This window comes from Aedes aegypti, chromosome 2 (assembly GCF_002204515.2).
Source record: "Aedes aegypti strain LVP_AGWG chromosome 2, AaegL5.0 Primary Assembly, whole genome shotgun sequence".
NCBI lineage: Eukaryota > Metazoa > Arthropoda > Insecta > Diptera > Culicidae > Aedes > Aedes aegypti.
In genome coordinates this window covers 424,951,030-424,966,621 of record NC_035108.1, presented here as the reverse complement: position 1 = coordinate 424,966,621, position 15,592 = coordinate 424,951,030, and the positions used below count along the sequence as shown (strand labels likewise).

The 15,592-nt window shown below is 36.7% G+C and overlaps 1 protein-coding gene and 2 non-coding genes across 3 annotated transcripts in view; 1 reads left to right on the top strand and 2 right to left on the bottom strand.

Annotated features, from left to right (window-relative positions):
- LOC5573122 overlaps positions 1 to 15,592 on the top strand; it is a 417,647-nt gene that overhangs the window by 146,529 nt on the left and 255,526 nt on the right. The window lies entirely within an intron of this gene.
- Trnac-gca lies at positions 3,387 to 3,458 on the bottom strand. Its single transcript has one exon. It is a non-coding gene; the product is annotated as a tRNA-Cys (tRNA).
- Trnat-cgu lies at positions 14,610 to 14,681 on the bottom strand. Its single transcript has one exon. It is a non-coding gene; the product is annotated as a tRNA-Thr (tRNA).

Sequence of the window (15,592 nt, the reverse complement as noted above, 5' to 3'; positions counted from 1 at the left end):
ATAGTGCGAAGCGGAACGCAAAAGAAGCGTGGAAAACTGCTTGCACGTGATTGGTTGCGTAAGAAAGGGGTCGACATTTTCCAAATTTTCAATAGTTTATTGTCGATATTCAATAGTTTTCTCCATTCGAGAAAATTGCTGTATACATTTCCGACCGATTGGTGGGAAAATTTTTAAAATCTATAGATAAATGACTGAGTTATTAGCGTTCAAAATCTTTCATAATTTCGTGACGGTCGCAAAATTTTAGATTTTCAATTGACACCCAGTATATTGCCGTAAGACGTAGTTAACGTCAAAAAAATTCGATTTTCTCTCAAAAAACTATCAAAGTTACCCCGTTTTATGGTATGTATTTAGTTTTAAGTATATGAAGGTAACTAAGGATATGTTAATGATGTGAGGTTTTAGCAAACGCACCCAACCAGCGGCTGCAAGATTTCAATATAAATCGGCATGACAACTTTTCAAATATATATTATATAATATTTGAAAAGTTACTCATACAAGGAATATCTTTCAATCAAAACAAATGTGAATAACAAGATCAGCTAGAGTGAACATACCATACAAAATTGAAACAGTACATTGCCCTATATAATTGTATGGCGGTTTATTTAATGGTTGCATGTAATTATACAATTGTCTGTTATCTTAAAAAAGCTTCATGTTCAATAACGAACTCCAATAATTTCAATTATTCAGTAGAATAAGAAACATTGATTGAAACTTGATAAGTTGTAGTATGTTTACCTTAATAAATTTATGTAAAAATGCGATGTCGTTAATAAACGGCATACCACAATGGGCTGGTCACATTGTGTGAATATAGGTAGAAATTATGCTCAATTTGAAACGTCTTGTAATCGATTCGTGATCTAGGTATATCAAATAAGTCTTTGAGCTATTGCAATGCATCAAAATTAGTATGACTCTAATATTCTCCTACGAACTCATATATGGAAGAAGGGTAAAAATACAAAAATCGACTTTTTTCAATTTTATGCCGATGAAAGATTTTTTAATATTCCGCAAGCTTTTCTTGACTATCAAGGCTAACTTTTAGTGAAAAAAGATCGGAGGTTTATGCAAGTTCGATAATATGTGTGTTCCAGCACACCGTGTGGCAGAATCCGAACTGTTAATTGGCAAAAATTGAATTTTCGTTGATGTGGGCCATCATTCTGTTCAAAATGACCTTTTCAAAAAATTTACTGATGAAGGAAAGCAAACTGATTGAACGATAGCTAGAAGCTTCTGCAGGATTTTTGTCTGGTTTTAAAATTTTTTCCCTTCAAAATTGGAACAACCTTAGCATTTTTCCATTTGTCAGGAAAATATGCTAATTGAAAATATTTGTTGAATATATCAACTAAAAATGATAAGCTACTTTCTGGAAGTTTCTTGATGAGAATGTAGAAAATTCCATCATCGCCAGGAGCCTTCTCCTTACGTTTTTAAGACGAATCAAGAGTTTAAGATCGTAGTCTGTAATCACAGATTTAATTTTTTTTTAAAGAGCATTGTCAATATCAAGTTTAGTTTGTAATGAAATGTTAACATCAAGATTAGAGTCAATGAACGCTTCAGATATATTCTAGTTGGCTCGAAAATAATTGAAAGTAGAGCTAATAGGATTGAGAATCGCTTCATGGGATATTTGAAATGTAACAGGGACATTATCAGAATCAAAATCAGCATGAGTAACTAATTGGCTACAAAGATAACTGTTGAAACCAAACTGTGTTTCAACAGACGCACCTAAAGTTTCAAAAACTTCAGTTTCAAATGACGAAAACAGTTGATGTTTTATACTCCTATGAATGATGATTGCAACTCCCCCACATGCCCCATCAAGTCATTACGATAAACAAAAAAGTTAGGATCTCTTTTGAGTTTAGATCCAGGTTTCAAATATGTTTCAGTAATAACTGCTAAATGCACGTTATTAGCCTTAAGAAAATTAAACAGCTCGTCCTCTTTACCATTCAGAGAACGAGCATTCCAATTTAAACGTAATCCATTAACAATTTGATTTTTAAATTTGACACCTACTTGGACTGCTTCAGTCATAGTGGTGGTTTTGAACATTGCATCAATCATTAGATTCAATTGTTCAGTTAGAAAATTAAAATCAGAGGCATACATATCACTTGAAGTGGGTGCATTTGATGATTTCCCATTAGAATTTTTGGTAGACGAAGAGGCGGAGTAGGAGTTACCTGTGGCGGTAGGGTTTTTTCCATTTTATTTGAAACAAGTAGAATGGGTACTCATAGTACGAATAGGGTAGGAGTTAAAATTAACTGCTACGATATCGGCAAAGGATTTTCCGTGGGTAGATACATTCGAAATTGAAAGATTCGAACGACTACCCGACGGATTAAAATTAGTTTGTGAATGAGCAGCATTTCATCAGAAACGTTTTTCGACTGTGCCACTGGGCGTTGCATGATAGTCCGTTGTCTAGTGTTGTGTTTCCTTTAAAGGGAAAATCGCCCACTGGAAGCATTACCGTTGCGTTGTCTTTTTTAACTATCCTCAGCGCTTCGCCTTTCAGGCATTCTTGCAGCCGTGCCAGGTTATCTACGTTGGAAAAGCCACACGCCTTCGTCGACGTCTCATAGCTGCTGATAAATATTCCTTTCCTCCAGTTTACCAGAAAACACTGACAACTTTCTGGACAGGAACTATCGGGCAGATAACCGCGCCTTCGACGCTTAGCGATGGCAAGCACAGATTTAATGCAGATTTTTTCTTCGGTTAATAACGGTCTGGGGAACACCGTGGCTGACTGTTAGCTGTTGTAAAGCCGAACACAGCAACTTCTAGCACTGTCCCTATCGAAGCGGGCGTAAGATTGTCAGTCGCAGATTTTGCCGCACCGACCGCTGCGGAGTTCATGATGTCTAATAATAATAATGTCATAATAAGTAAGCAGAAAATGTTCTACTTGCATAATTTATTGAGCTTTTTTTTCGAGCGTTCCTTCGTGCATTCTGGGGGTATCGCAACAACTAGTGCTTTCCGCCGCCTGCCTGCGAACTGAGTGGAATTGCGAGTGCGTATTAAAGTTACCTTTTTATGAGTTATCGGTGTCAAGTTTATCGCAAAAGTGAAATATGTGCGAATATTGTTTGCAGGTGGTCGAAGGATTTCCAATGGCAAATAGAGGGCATGTAGTTGGTGGCTTGCTTGGTATTTGTTTTTAAATTCTCGAACAAAAATAGTCGTTATTTACCCCACTCAACTCAATTTTATTATCATATACACAGGGCGAAAATAGCGACAAGAACATGTGTCATCAAAAAGTGTGGTGGGAGCGGGTCGTCATAAATGTGATAAGAGCCTTATCACATACAACGAGTACAAAAAATAATTTAGTCAGGGGCCACCCGGGTTTGAACCGGGGACCTCTCGATCTGCAGTCGAATGCTCTACCACTGAGCTATAGCCCCTTGTTGAAGAAAGTTGAAGATCTATTAATAAGAATGTAAGAATTTCTAAGTAAAAGTATATCAAAGTTTATATTGAATGGTTAATGAGTCAAATGGGACTAAGGGTACTGCGTCCAGTTTCTGCAAAAATATTTGATGCACTATATAGGTATATGGAATGGATAAATAACAGCTTTTCATGATAAAGTTGAAATAAATTGATTTTTCAATTCAATATTGTACCAAGACTTGAAATGTCTCTCAATAGTGCCATGAAGTATTTGCATATCATCCTTTTTGCACTCTTTTTTGGTAATGATGGATGAGATGTTTTTTTTTTAGTTTCAAGCGCTTTTTGCTGCACTATGTACCTACTGGTTATGTGACTTATTTTTACAACTCATAGGTTTTAAGATTGCTTCTCTGATAACAAAATCTGCTGTTGCACATGACCAACGTCACCTATAATCTGGAGTCCGCGATATGGCTGACAACTATAACAATCAATGCTCACGCACAAGTGACATTAATTAAAATGCTTCTTATTAAACTCACCTTAACAATGATGACCGTCCATTCCGGTGCGCGACTTTACGACCCATGTGCACCCGGCCAAAATCTCCAATTTAATTTTACGACCATAGTCTCTTAACCTCAATTACTGCCGTTTTTCATCAGTAGGTACCTTTCGTAACCTTTTGCACTGCTACCGCCACTCTGTCTCAATCATGGGATTCTCGCGTATGAAACTTAAACAATCCGAAATGGCAGAAGCGTTTTGCATGGCAAAGCGTCACTCATTACTGAGCTGCAGTTGGATAGTGAAATTGCACCAAAATGTCGGTTGAGCTCAGTGACATCTGCTGGTAGTTGACAACTTATGTCATAAATTTGTAATTATCTTACGGGTATTTTCCAGCCTGTAGGATTATTGTGTGTCTTAATTACACGGTTATGTAGTGATTAACGCTTGAAACTTTTATTAATTAATCCATTTTTTTTTTGTTACATATATGGCTAGATCTGGGAGAAAGAAACAAGCAAAAGATATTCTGAATTGAGGAACAAAATTTTGAATATATGATTATCTATTGAACTCAATCCCTGAGCCATTTTGAAAATTATCAAAATAATTAAAAAATTCTCAAAAGTCAATTCCGCCCCTAAAAGAGTTAAAAAAAATATTAAAAGCTGCGATAAAGTTCTAAATTATCCAAAATTTTCTGTAAAATCGTACACTTCAGGTTGATTATCAAAATTCCAAGACTTCCGGTAAGAACTGGTGTTCATCAAGGCAGCATTTTGGGACCAATATTGCATAATATTTTCACATCTGACTTGCCTGAGTTACCAAAGAAATTGCAAACATCTTTGTTTGCGAATGACACAGGCTTCTCCGCCAAAGGACGAAGACTATTAGTCATCTATAGTAGATTGCAATAAAGTTGGGAATATTTTCTTCATATTTGCATTCAAGTTGATTTCTCCTAATGGTTCCAAAACTCAACTTATTAAAATGATACTTATTAAGGAATAAACAAAATCAATAAATCCATTCTTTTCTTGTCGTTTCAGGTAAGCGGAGATTTTCGCTACAATGTGAAATCATTTGAATAATCGAGCAATAGGTACATGGATAATCGGTAAGGTATGCTGTTTTATGACACATCTTGGAATTCGTTCAATAGGCCTTTTCCATTCAGCATCAAACTGATCATCAATCAACTTAACAAGACTAAGTTAAACCACCAACGAGAAATCTTTCAAACGAATTCGTGTCATTTTTCACCTAGCTGCAGACTTCGACGAACTAGCGCATGATGAATGGCTCTACTCAATGTGAAAAATGGTTCAAATCACATCATTTACATTCAACAATGTGCGACACATTTCTGTATTTCGCTCTCAAACAATACGACATTATTGGATCTGAACTCCAACTAACAACCGAAACGTGGGTGTGGCCAAGTTGACATTCATCGCATTTCACGTTTGTCTTGCAAGCATCGAACGCTGCGCAAACTCACATCTGTAATTAACAAATCGAAACCGTCGAACCGAACCCATAAAATCCAATTCCATGTCGTCAACGTTTGCAAACAAGTTGCAGTTACCATAAACCAATGTGCAAAATAAATAACGAACCCATTAAGCCTCTGCTAAATAGCAACGCAAAGACGCCATTGAATGGCGCGTAAAACGCCACTTTCGCGGCAAAACCATCCCTCCTGAATCCCCTGATTACCAGGAGAAAAGACGAATATCGTAGGATACTCAATCCTGCTTAATTAGCCTATTCAATAAAGCGTTGGTGCAAGGAAACATAAGCACTTCATACGGTTTCATGGATGTTGTGTAGGCTGCATTCGGTAGAGTACCGTCGTACCGTTCCACAGTTTCCAGCAGAGTAGCGAACTCTTAAATTGTTGGAACATTTGATAAATCACGTTAAATGGTGGTTAATTACCCAGTCACGAGACTCCGGGATATCGGGTAACCGACCGTGGCGACACAAGTCCGAAGACTACTTCTCCACCCTCTGAATTGAGCTGGCAGATCGACACCTACGAGGATTTGAACTCCACGCTGGGACAAGCTAATTTTGTGTGAGCTTAGTGGAATACCTTCGAGCACGGAAGAAAATATTGTTGCAAATTGCGCATTGATCCTTCTGATCTTCAGAAATTTATCATACCAAATTTCCTCCGTGTCTTACTGGATCTTCATCAGGGTGGTGCAAACCAAATCCAATCTCCCATACCTTACCTACTTAATTATAAAAATATGTAGTGCCTTCCATAATGATACGACCAATTAGATTTTTGTCGTAAACGATTAAACGATTAAAGAATTATTCAAATAAAATTTGTTGAATATACATAGAGACTGTATCGGAAATTAATAGAACACATCAAATACGACAAGCTGATACAATATTTTAGTTTCTCATAATTAGATAAAGTTAATGATAGGTCAATTAACTTCTTAAAGAGTTATGTTTCTTTTAGGATCAATGAAGGTGACCCAAGGGAAACCGATATTGTTTTAGGTTGCAAAGCAACTTGGTGAGAATGTTCCGTTTGTAATTTCTTTCATGTTTTTCATACTGAACGTTTTAAAAATATTTCTTACTAGTGGTCCCGGCAAACTTCGTCTTGCCATCAAGTAGGCTGTTGAAAAACGTCATGTAATCCCCTATACAAAATTGACCCATAAGTCCTTCTCCCGTTTTCCCGATTAATCTGAAGACTTCCCCAAACTTTTTCCTCGCACGATCACGTCGCTTTATTTCATGACATACACTTCATTTTTGTTTATATAGATTTTTTGATTGTATGTTAAATTTACAAAAGCCAAAGAAGTAGATTTTTTAAGTTTGGTATCAGCGAGTAATGGCGCTTAAACATAGGCTTTCGAGTCAGGGAAAATGATAGAAATACCATTGCCCTTTACCTTTCTCGATTGTGTATAACTCTAGTATTTGGAACGGTTGGTATAATTGTCCTTCCTTCATTACAAAAACCAAACTTTGCGCAGTAAGTCTTGCCGTTTTAATATTTGTGTCATATTACTGATATGCTGCAAATATCAGTGTTGACAAGGAAACTGCTAGAAGTTATAAATTCGCGATAACTTCAAAGTGTGTGATCGAAGTGGTGTGAGTTTTATACTGCACAAATTTCAAGTTACAGTCGCCTCTCCACATTTCGATATCGAAGGGACCATCGAGATAGGGAGAGATCGAGACAAAGAACAAATTTTTGATGTATACTAGATTGAAATACACTCCGTTGCCAAGAAAGTAGTACACAAACAGACGTCCTAATTTGTTTTGAATCCCAAAACTTTGGTTTAGTAACCTTCGATATTGGTCATATCGACATACGGAGAGAAAATTGAGAACGAAAATTCAACAGAAACACATCGAGATATGGAGATATCGAGATAAGGAGGATATAGAGATATGGAGAATGAAAATGTATGCAGACTGAAGGGACTGAAATCATCGACATAGGGAGAGATATCGAGATGTAGAACATCGAGATGTGAAGAGTCGACTGTATTTCCTAGTGGCGATAGACATTTCAGATCAATCGGAGCTCTAGGAGTCAAGATCCATGTTTCCAAAATTGTCCATTTTGTATGAAGAACGGCAAAATTATCTTTTTTTTCGCCGGTCACTGTATCTCAAAAAGTATAAGAGATAGAAAAAATGTGTCTTCGCCAAAATCGTTCCAAATTGCCACTTCTACACTGTTGTTGAACAAAACGTTCTAAGAAATAGGTTTTCTATCTCACTGCTGTGAAATGATCACAAAACTCGTTGTATCAAAAGATGTGCTTCGACACACCAGAAACTTCTCCCAACGAACTATAACGCTAAATCGACGGTTCAGGTGCTATTCAAAAGGCGCACAAAATCTGCAAAATAAATCACAGTGCCACGTCCGTAAACTTCAAGACCCAAAAACGCTATCTTCGAATGGGTTTATCAGATGAAGATCAGCAGTTCATTACTAGGAACGATGGGTGGTAGGTCATTTGGCATAAAGCCGTTTGGCATAATGAGTCTGAAACCAAGAATTGCTCAAATTTTTGTTGTTATGTTTCTATTGAATCTTTCTGATGACATCAGGCTTGTTTCGGAGTTAATTCATACAAAATTACACTTTATTCAACAATCATACGCTCTTGAATAAATTTATGCATATCAGGAAAGTAATTGCCAATAGTAGGGGGAGGTCCCCCAGTGCCGGACAGCACCCAATACCGGACAAAGTTGAAACATTGAGAAATCATGATCCAATCAAGATGGAGTATTAGTAGAAAAGAAAGCTATTATGTAGACTAATATTTGCGTAAAATAACACATCCTTGAAATATGCATCCCTTTTTTAAAAAGTAGAAAAGTTTGAAATTTTTTTAAAAATTGACGTATTTTCTTAATTTTGAGCCTATTTAGTAATTATTTTGAATATGAAAAAATACTTTGGATCCCGCAAGCATGATCGAACATAATCCTAATTTGATAGTATGAATGTATTTTGTACCATAATTGAAGTAAATATGGACAAATAACAATTTTGGTTAAGCACCTCCTGTCCCTCAGTTTCGAACAGCTTGATTTGTTATATGATATCTTTGTAATTATTGAGTTAGTGTCTCAAAATACTTTCATTTTTCATGGGTTCCGTCGACCATGGTATCAAACATGCAATAAAATTAAGAAGAATGAACATTCATAACAACATCTTAAAATGTGCTATTTTTCATCATATATGAAAGAGGTTTTTGATAGGCAAATTGTTGCAATTGCATTGAATTGGTAATTATAAACTATTTCTATAGTGTACACATTCAATGATGTTCAAATTTACAGAATTCGAGGCATTTCCAGATCGTGTCCGGTATTGGGTGCCACCTTTCAAGATCGATCAATTTGGTACTAAAATACATCATCAAAGCACAATGTCAAAATTCATATTTATATTTCTAAATTTATTTTTGTACACTATTAAAATGATAATATTTATCATAAATGGGTAACACGAGCCCATAAAATCAATATTTTTCGAATTATGAATTTAGTGGCATAAGTGTCCGGTACTGGGGGATCTCCCCCTATTTTATTATTAATCCAGAAATTACCCTTCTTTCATATATTATTTTTTCTTCTGAGTTTCGCTATTGGGACAAATTTTTGCACTGAAGATGTTTATATATTTTATATATATACCCTTCTTTTAATTGTAATATTTTTTTTTCTAAATATGATGCTACCATTATTACAGGTATGACAACTGTTGATTTAAAATTTCAATAAATTTCTCCTTCTTTTATGCACAGGCTGTTCTTTGAAGCTATATTTTTTAAGTATTTTTTTTGTTTCCAACTGACAAAAGGGTGGCAATCGATACAATTGATCTGTTCAAATTATCAGCGAAAAGAGAAATCGATTACTGCAGTTACTTCGATGGGTTGTACTACTTTTCCCCGAATGTCGGTTCACCGAACGCCAGTTCCCCGAATGCCAGTTCCCCGAATATCCCGTTTCACCGACTAGCCCACATCCCCGAAAAGTTTTTAGCACTCATAATTGTCGTAACATTTCAGGGTGGTGAACGAACTGACCATCTTATATGCACCCTTCTTTATTATTTGGCAATTCTTTCGAGTTTTACCGTCCTCAGCATTTTTGCCAATATGTGTTTAGCCGAGACTGACAGAATAATTCCTTCTTTTGATTGTTTATCGTTCTTTCTCGTCACCGCTTCTCGGGGAAACCAGTCATTCGGAGAAAGTAGTACAATCACTTCGATGATTCTGAAAGCACTTATTTATGTCTTCTCGTTTTATTATGCCGCAATAATTTTTAGCGTTCATTCTTCTATTTGTTTAATTATAAATTTTGCCTTCTTTCAAAAATAAGCTGTTCTTTATATTTATACTGTTTTAAACTTTATTATTTAGTAAATCTAAATGTCAACGATTTTTATATTTTGCTGTTTTATCAATTCTTGCCAGATGTGTTGTTAGAATGATAATTACTTAAGAACCTGCCAATACTCAACATATTCTTTTTTGGGCCAAACGCGTGATCTCCTTCCCAGATAAGCTGGAAAAATATTATTTCAATCACAAATTTTCCCTTCTTTCGATAAAAGACGAAGTTTTCGATGCACACTTTTTTTTAAGACACCGACACGTTAATGCTTCCAGTGGACGATTTGCCCTTTGAAGAAAGCACCAACACTAGACAACGGACTAGCATGCAACGCCCAGTGGCACAGTCGAAAAACCTTCCTGACGAAAATGTTTCCGGACTGAAGCGGAAATCGAACCCACACCCCTTGACTCGATGCGGCTGAATGCTTGGTAACACTAACCGCACGGCCACGAAGCCCACACTTCCAAAATTAGAATTTATATTGAACCGTTGAAAAGTTTTGCCACAAATATTTTCTCTTGAAGATATGTTGTTCATTTGAGCTATGTTGTGAAAAGATTCTTTTGCGTTAGAGCCTTGAACATTTTAAACGAAAAATAATCTGCTCCGTATATAGGCTAGTTTTGCATTAAGCCGCATTGATATATCTTTGGATTAGAGCTTTTGATAATTTGCAAAAAAAAATCCATTCTTTTATCAAGTAATTTTTATCGAGTGTTTCGTTTCAACTTAGACAGAGCTTGATCTGCAGCGAAATATTCTATGAGCGTTCCCTTGATCAATAACTGCGAACTTTCTTTGCCAATTTACTGTTTTCAAATATGTATATCGCAACAAACTCTAAGATACTCTATATTCTGAGATGTAGAGACCCGTCACGAGTTTTTTTTGGTAATGCTCTACAATGTCATAACAATGTTTGAAATTCTTAGCTTGGAAAATCTCTGGACAAACCCCACGCTTGTTTAGAACCTACCATTTTTTTTTTGCTATGGGCTCGGTGGTGTTGATCTCGGTGAAAGCTTAAAAAATGCCGATATTTATTTTAAGAGGCCTATTTTAAGTCGATTCGATCAAAATGACTGAACTGCAGTCACTGTCGACAAAAAAATTAGCTCGACACGGCTCTGTCACTCGAGTTTTTCGACAGTTGTCACTCTATGTGACTGGATTACTATGACTGTCGACGTTTTACATCTTAAATATACATGCTTACTTTGATCGACAGTGATTACAGACGAGTCACATGAAATCACTCGATTTACAATATTGACCCCTAAGTCAATCGTTATGCCAAACGGCCATTATGCCAAATGACCATTATGCCAAACGGCCATTCTGCCCAACGACCATTATGCCAAACGACTTTATGCCAAACGGCTTTATGCCAAACGACCTTATGCCAAACGACTTTATGCCAAACGGGGTACAATCGGAACGATGACATTTTTAAGAAAAATACGATCAAAAAATCGTTTTGTTCATATCATTGGGTAATAATGTAAATTGTTGAGCAGTTTTCCAGATAATGAACATACTTTAAACGAAAAGTGCTGGTCATGGTAAAACAAAAATTATCGATCTTTGGAACAACATTCACGCTAAACCCGTATCCGCCCAGCGATTGAAATAAAGTTCAAATTACTGCCATTTTGGCAAATGTTGATGGATTGTTTTCGTTTTAGTTCGAATGGAATCGCCAGGATGTCCAATCATCATTTTCCGAAATGTCCACCGGGTCGAAGTAATTCCCCACCTTCCTTTTCAATAATCTTTAACCCAACTTGTTTTTATAGTTACAACTACGGACGTCATGTAAAAACTAAATTAGTCTTCGAGGCCAGATTTGGCGTCGGGTATTTATGCGGTTTTGAATGCAACTGTCTTAAAACCGGTCGACGGTAGGTCAATTTTATGTTTCATCACAGGTTCAGAGACATAGTTGTGAATTAGGTTTTTTTACAAAATGGGAAACTTTCGAACTTAGACAATTATTGTTAACTGTTCAAGCTGGTCCCATTGACTAATTTAGTTCTTCACACGACGTCCGTAGTTGTAACTACAGAGCAAATTAAATGGAGTCAAATTTATATCAGTTAGTTGGGTAAAAGTTGATTGAAAATGAAGTTGGGGTCAATTTTACCCGACTCGACTCAGTAAGTACCGGAATAACTCTGAATTGGTGGACATTTCCGAAAATTCCAATGATGATGAGAGACTAGACATCCAGACGATTCCATTTGAACTAAAGCAAAGGCCATTCGTTAAGAGTTGCCAAAACTGCAAACGTTTTTTTTTTTTTCATTTTCTGGACGAATACGGATTGAAAGTTTCCCTATTTTTACTCATGGCGCTCATGATTTATGTTTTGAACGAATAACAATTCAAAACATACGTTTATTTTATTTTAAAAGATGGCCGGAAGGGCAAATTCCTCTTTTTTTTGTGATTGTAATAAAATGCAGAACATTTTTTCTATCATCTATATAAATAAAAATGGAGTGGTGTTTGTATGTCACGAAATGGCTTGAGAACGGGTCAACGGATTAACGCAAGTTTTTCACTGTTGCACTCTCCAAGGGATGCGACGTGTTCGTGCGAGGAAAAAGTTCGGGAAAGCCTCCAGAATAATCGGGAGGATGGGAGAAGACTAAGGGGTCATTTTGTATGGGGGATTTCTTGACGTTTTCCAACAGCCTACTTGATGGCAAGACGAAGTTTGCCGGGACCACTAGTAAAACATAAAAATATAATATCAAATAAATGAACTAATTTTCACAGAAGTTTCTTTGTTTTAGAAAACCAGTTCTCTCATAGTTTGATGAAAACAATCAGAACTGCACTTCATTACTATGACGATGACAAGAAAATTGTTCCAGTACATTATAAATTTTATTCATATAAATTATACACATTAATATTGAGTATAGTTCTGATTTATTTTTCAGCCATTTCGGTGGCCTAAAGATGATGTGGAAATTATTATAAAGTAATTTTAGCACTTTTATATAAGTTTGCACTTTCTTATCAACTCTAAGTTTAAACACTTTCTTCAACCCATAGAGATGACAGTTGTTCAAAAGAATAAAGGATCTAAAGAATAGGAGAAGAGATATTCTTGAATTTGTATACTATTTTTAGGAATCTATGCCAGTTTTTGTAAAGTCAAGTAATCTTTTACAAAACCTCAAACAAAATTAGCTCAAAATGAATTTGTTTTTTGAAAAATTTTGTTCATAATAGCTGAAGAAATAAGGTTTTGTCAATACAAGCATCAACGTAAAAATATGATCAATTCTTGCTGACACCACGAAACACCATGTCAAAATCCAAGATGACCGCCTGATTTTTTCACTTAAATTTATGCTCTTCTTCTTCACTCGACTCGAAGAAAACACCAACGATTGAAAACTTGTTTCTTTGTTGCACAAAAATGATGTTTTTATTGGTTGCACTCGCCATATTCGTCAAAATCGTAGAACATGATTTAGAAAATCGTTCATTTCATAGGGTAAATTCCATTGCTCACCTAGTTTTTGTAGCCTATTTTACTCGGTTTTTTCTCAGCTTTCCGATGGTGACCTCAGAATTCTAAACGAGCGGTGCGCTAATAGTGAAAAATAGGGTTTTCCAACAAAATTCAAGATGGCGGCCAATTTTAAAATGGCCGCCAACATTGTTTTAGTCTCATATGAAAGCTATATCCTTTCTCTATACGATGCCAATAAGTTGGCTTACGGAAATATGAGACATATCACGTGAAGAAATAACTAAGATTTATCAAAAAATGGTCTTTTCCGCAAACTGTTTAGCTAACTGGCGTACGCTGGGTCCACCAATTTGAGAAAACCGAAAGGACCACCCTTTAGTTTTAGCATATACTAGCCATCAGTGATATAAAATAGGAATTCGAACGATGGGTGTCTTTTTATCCTAAAAAAAAATGCCGAAAATTTGACTGCATTTTTGTCATAAGGATTGTAAAAAAGATTTCAAACTTTGTTTGCTATTTGAACCACCCTAATCTTCATACCTCAGATCCTAAAGCTAAGCCCTCCATTTCCCTCTAATTCATTCGAAACTCATCGATCCTTGCTGACAACGTTTCAAATGGTAATACCCGCTACTGTAGCGGTCAACAACCGTGCATCTCTCATCCGGTACCGGGAGATAGAGAAGAATTGCAGCGATTCAAATAACAGCATTCATTGAACCATGTTAACAACTTCATTTAATTGCCTTCTTCTGCCAGCCAGCCAGCTAGCTAGGCACTAACAGGGACAGCTACCGAAGCGCCTTAAGTTCAGCCGATCGTGATCGTCGTTTTACGCCACTAGTGCCACTAGGGAATGCAACTACAACTCTCTGCAAATCCGCCGCCTATGGGCAGAAGCAAATCTATAGTGCCTATAAAGTGGAAGAGCACCATGCACCAGATGTCGATAAAAATGTTTGTTAGCTGGTGTTAATTATTTTTCGGTTTAATTACGACCATATCGAATTATTTCTGCGCGCGAAGTTGTAAGCGCGGTTAGCCGGTCCTATTCGCACTTTGTTCCATTACGTGTCGAGATGAACATTGTAGGTACAAGATGCCAGCAGCAAACGAAAGGCATACTCAGTCAGAGCAGCTATGGATTGAGTTATTTTCTGAGATTACTTTTCTTAGTGACAAAAGAAGAATTGCGGACAGGTCAGATGAACTGCAATGCAACCTGGGGTAGTGCCTCCTGTGAGGATTGAACTCACGACCGCTGGTTTACGAGACCAGCGCTCTACCACTGAGCTAAAGAGGCCGATGAGAAGAGTTAAGGTTGGCTAAATTTTAGAAATCTGATGATTAAAGATCTATTAAAGAAGTCCCAAGTTCATCTTACTCGTAACTAAGGATTGAAGTGCGGTTTGTTTCGTCTCTTATGTTTGTGCATATTGTTGAAAACATACATAGGGAAAGTGTACCAGTTATGGCCATAGTGGTTCCCTATTTGGCCATGTGTGAAATTTTGATAACTTTTACATTTGAAATCTTTTTGAATGTTTTAACATCAAGATATATCTTAAATCTAACTACTACAACACACAAAAGTTTTCAAAATTTGAAGACATTTAAGTAATCACGTATGGCGAAATAGGGAACCACTATGTCCATAACTGGTACACCTACCCTAATTGCAATAAAAAAAGACGATTAACTTATCCCTTTTTTCAATCGGATAAAAATGGAAGCGTGAGATGAACTGGTGTTCAGACAGACCGGACTAGATGATATCTTGGCGTTCAAAAGATATGTTAAGGACTAGAGTTACATATTTCTCAGGAGCCTCCAACCAAACCGTCTCTCAGCTCATCGGAATCCTAGTGTGCTGCGCTAGAAGGAGGCTCACGAAAATTCTAAAAGCGCGCGCTAGGTGATGTGCTCTCGGGGAGACTTGTCTCATGCGCTGTTCGGCGCTACGGCTCGTCATCGGTATCCAAGGTGTGAAACAACTGCTTAGTAACGAATAGCCTCTACAGCTATTTTCGCTTCGTTATGCAGGTGTCTAGATGGCTACGGCACGATATGGTCGAAGACTCGCGATCCAAGAGTTACAATTTCGATCCTCGTTGAAAACTTTTGTAACCATTTCAATTATTGTGCTGAATTTTAAACAGCACATGAGACGGAGCGCATGCGACCGCAGTGAGACACATCTCAATAAAAATGAGG